The 4,916-nt window shown below is 43.4% G+C and overlaps 1 pseudogene; it reads left to right on the top strand.

Moving 5' to 3' along the window:
* Positions 1-1,915: 1,915 nt before the first annotated feature.
* Positions 1,916-2,115, top strand: LOC115514299 (annotated as a pseudogene).
* The last annotated feature ends 2,801 nt before the right edge of the window (positions 2,116-4,916 follow it).

The following is a 4,916-nucleotide window of genomic DNA, read 5'->3' as shown; positions in this document are numbered from 1 at the left end:
GTGTATTAGGTAACAATTTCAGGGGCACCTGGGTGGCTCTGTCAGTTGAGCACCCGACTTCGGCTCAGGTCATGATCTCGCAGTTCATGAGTTCGAGCCCTGCTAAAAAAGAAAACAATTTCAGCCCTCAAGGCAAATGCTAGGCAGTGGAACTTGGGCTAGATTTCAGGAACTTATTTCCTCAGCTGGCCAACATTATGCCATAAAAAACCTGTGCCAGTGCACATGATGGCACTTAAGAAGAGCATCTAACCCACCCTGGGAAGGAAAAGGAATGGGTCAGAAATGGGTTTGAAGAAGTGATGGCTGAATTTATCCTGATTAGGGGAGGGGTGCCTGGGTGACTCAGTAGGTTAAGCATTCAACTCTTTTTTAATTTTTTAAAAGTTTATTTATTTTTGAGACAGAGAGAGAGAATGTGAGCAGGGGCTTGGGAGGGGCAGAGAGAGGGGGAGATACAGACCTCAATGTGGCCTCCAGGCTCCACACTGTCAGTACAGAGCCCGATGCAGGGCTCGAACTCACGAACTGTGAGATCATGACTTGAGCCGAAGTTGGATGCTTACCCTACTGAGCCACCCAGGTGCCCCAGGCATCAAACTCTTGATTTCAGCTCAGGTATCGATCTCAGGGTCGTGAGTTCAGACCCCACATGCTCTATGCCAGGCATGAAGCCTACTTTTATTTTTTTTTTTTTAATTTTTTTTTTCAACGTTTTTTATTTATTTTTGGGACAGAGAGAGACAGAGCATGAACGGGGGAGGGGCAGAGAGAGAGGGAGACACAGAATCGGAAACAGGCTCCGAGCCATCAGCCCAGAGCCTGACGCGGGGCTCGAACTCACGGACCGCAAGATCGTGACCTGGCTGAAGTCGGACGCTTAACCGACTGCGCCACCCAGGCGCCCCGAAGCCTACTTTTAAAAAACTGGACAAGGGAACCTGAAGTATAATTCTAAGCAGAGAGAGCAGCATAAGCAAAAGCAAAGAGGCAGTTCAGAGTACATTGTATGTAGAGAAATACAAATAACTTGGTACTGCCTCAAGCAGGAGGCATGGAATGGCAGTCAGTGTGCTAGGCAGGGGCCAAGCAATGTAGGGGCAGGTTCGCCATATTAAGAGCAGCCCACCATATCTGAGAGAAGATGGCCAGAGATTCAATTCTTTATATTAACTCTGAGTTATTGACTTGGATGTGGTTTCCTCTTTCCTTCTCTGTTCTAGTCTGGGGTTTCAGTGGGTGTTGCTAACAGCTGGCATCCTGAAGATCCGTGATCTAACAACTTTGGGCTCCCCTCCCTTCTGATCATCAAGATTAGACAGAGACCTTATGTCAAAAGGGAGTCTTTCTAATTTGTCAAGGAATATTAAAGGAAAGGTTGAATACAACTTCCTCTGAAATCCCACGGGAGCCTCACTCAAATCACTTCAACAAAAGAAGAAATGGACATACTCTGAGTATAGAAGGAAGAGAGACATGATCTGAGTTTTTAATCTATGGGAGACAACCGATGTGTAAATGGAGAAATTAAACTACCAGATGACCTGGAAAGTGCTAAAATAGAAATATGGGGCAAAGCATCTGGAAATCACAGGACCAACTTGGCTAGAAGAGTTGGGGGAGGCTTGATATAAGAGAAGGTTTTTAAACTGGCTCTCAGAGGCTCAGTTGGAGTTTCTAAGAGAATGCGAAGAACAATTCAGACTGAAGAAAGCACAGAGTTGTGAAAGAGTCTGGAATTTCAGGAAACAACGAGCTATTCCATCAGAATGACTCTGGTGAAGGGTTTGAGGGTCAGAGTCACAGAAGCTGAGCCGTAATAAGTGGATTATGAGGCATCTTGGAGTCACATGGCCAGGTTTGCCTTTTAGAAAGATATTTTTGGGCAGGATAAAGGATGAAGTGGGGTTCTCTCCTTTCTCCACCATCATGCTGTGTGCTGCTGACTGTGTCTCGCCATGTCTTCTCACAAGACTTTCAGGATCATGCGATTCCTGGCCAAGAAACAAAAGCAGAATCATCCCATTACCCGGTGGATTCAGATGAAAACTGGTAATAAAATCCGATACAACTTCCAAGAGGCGGCATTGGAGAAGAACCAAGCTGGCTCTATAAGGGATCATACATAAGATGACACACATTTATGTTGCCTGAAGGTCATGTGTCCCTATCCCACCACTCTGTAAACCTCCCTACTACCTGAAAGGTAGATGTGTTTTCATCAAGGAAATTACGTTTCTCTGTTATTATGCTTCTGCACCAGTGAGTTGGTTCAGTAATAAACACGTGAGGTCTTTTGATTGGAAAAAAAAAAAAAAAGGATGAAGTGGAATGCAGTGCAAATAGAAGCAGGAATGCTATAGATGAAGCCAATGCAATCCCCCAGGTGAAAAAGGGCGGTGGTCTAATCTAAGATAATGCAGTGGGGATCTTTATGAGGTGGGACTCTCTGGCTTTGTGACTGATTGGCTATGGAAGTGAAAAAGTTCATTTTTTCAAGTCAGGTCAAGAATGACTGAAATTTCTAACCTGGGAAAGAGAGGAGGTAGTAACACCATGAGTCAAAATCAAGAATACTCGAGGTAAAGGAGTTTATGCTTTCCATAAGGCTTCCATTTAAGATGCATTAATTTTGAGGTGACTGAGGACAATCCAACTGGAAATGTCCAGTTGATCATCGGAAATATTTGTCTAAATTTAGGAGAAAGATCGGGGCTGGAAATGGGGATGGGGAAATTATTTTGGGTTGAACCGTATGAAATTGCTAACATTTGGTCACATTTTATCTACAAAAATGGCAATTGGCATGTGGGCGAGTATTTCATATGGGAAAATATACAGAGTAAGAGAAAAGAGGTGAATACCAAGGGTAGGATATTACCTGGGAAATGTTGATTTCTGGCCATGGACAGAGACAGAGAAGTGGTGAAGGATATTGCACAGAATTGGTAGAAGATAGAGATATAGGGGAAATTCAAGAGGGAGTAATGGTATAGAAGCCAGATGAGTGCTTCTCAAAAAGGAAAGGGTGTTCTTGAGCCTCAACTGCTACAGAGGATGCAAGTCTGAAGGCAGAAACAGGACTCTGAACTTGGCAGTTGGGAGGTGGCTGTAACCCCAGCAAGAATTTTGGCAGAGTGGAGACAAGAGCTGGACTGTAAGAGGTCAAAAAAAGGGGGCTGACCTCAAGGTTTCATTTCCTTGTGTGTTTTGTTTTTTAAGGTTTGAGGAGGTTTGCACCTATTTATGTATATGAGGGAGAAGCCAAAGTAAGGAAAATAGTTGAAGATACAAGACAGAAGGAATAAATAATGGAGAGAACCAAGTCTTGAAGGAGGCAGAAGGGTAGCCTTGAATGCCTAAGAGGAGAGGTTTGCCCCAGATGGAAGGGACAGAGGCTCACTAAAAGCAGTGTTAAGTCCCTACCCAACGTATGCATTTCCAGTCACGCACTCTGACAGATCACATTTATTAGTGCCATTATGTTGTCATGGGACAGAAGTCCTCCTCAAAGAGAAAGATGGCAAATATTTTAATTACCAGTGCTTCTTTCCAGAGATCGGCAGTAATGCCTTTGATGTATTCTTGGGCACGCCTACCTTGCAGCCTGCAGCAATCACAGCTAAGCCCTCTCCACTGTTCACCGTGAGCCTGCCCATCCCCTAGAAAGACCTCCAAAACAGTCCAAACAGCTGTTTGGTGAGCACAGAAGGAGGGTGTCAGAATTCACTCTGTCAGCCTCTAAGAAGATGTTTCTCCAAAGAGGACATTTCTTCGGGCCCTGCAGTTAATGGTCCCAATGCCCTATCACCGAGTAGAGTTGGGGCAAAGGGCTTCCCTTTGCTTCCAGTTTCTAACATTACCCAAAGGAGAAATTCATCACCCAGGACAACTAGTACTCGCTTAATGATGCGTCACAAACATAGATGCTGTCTTAACATTCCCAGCTAATCCTGTCCTAGTTCTCATCACTTTAGGTCAAAGTGCTAATATTATGTTGGGTTCATCTAATCAGAATAGTAGGAAAAGCAGGATTAATAACATGAGCCTCCTCATCTAGAGAAGTTAATAAGTGAAAGATCCAACAACCCGATCCTGTAATAAAAGAGTCCATTAGGTGAGGGACCCATGTTGCCACCTGAGCTGCCCAGAAACCTGGAAGCTTGGGGAATGTGAACTATTGGTCACAGAGACCAGCTGAGAGACCAGGAAGTTTCCTACTAAACCTCTCATATATTACCCACATTGTACCTACAGGTATCCAACTTGTCAATTTAGAGCTCTGTGTCTGGTACAAGGGTTCTATCTGTCATAAGAGATGCTCAATAAATATGGTTCTAACAAATGAGCAAGTGAGTGAATGAACGGCGTTGCCAAATAACCACACCATTTATCCAAATAAATAAATAGCATGTCTATTTATTTGGAGATGTCAGAGTGTCTTGGTGCTTGTGTGTGCATAAAAGAGAAAATGAGGCAGGTCCTTTGGAAAGTTATCTTACTACCAGTTCCTAATCTAAAATGGTGAAACCAATTTTTTAATAAAAGACCACAGATCTTCAATGTGTGTACGTATGTGTGTGTGTATGTGTGTGTGTGTACATAGATAATACATCGATATACACACACACACAATGGGGGATGTAGCCATCTGTAAGATCATAGCTTGGAGTAAGATGATCTTGGATCCTGAAAGATTGCAAGAACACTGATGCAATTTGCACCTGGTAGCCTCAAGAGGATTTGTACTCATCTTTTGAGATAAGTAAAACAGTAATGAAACTAGCAGCCCAAGAAATTCTGAATTTAGCTCCTGCCTTTTGTTCAATTTGGATTCCCTCTTTTTTTTCCTATAATCTTCCAGATATTTCTTATACTATGAAGTGATTTTGTTACTATGGAAACCACAGGGCCTG

This window comes from Lynx canadensis, chromosome B2 (genome assembly GCF_007474595.2).
Source record: "Lynx canadensis isolate LIC74 chromosome B2, mLynCan4.pri.v2, whole genome shotgun sequence".
Lineage (NCBI taxonomy): Eukaryota > Metazoa > Chordata > Mammalia > Carnivora > Felidae > Lynx > Lynx canadensis.
Note: the sequence above shows the minus strand (reverse complement) of the source record. Positions and strands in the feature narration are given on the sequence as shown.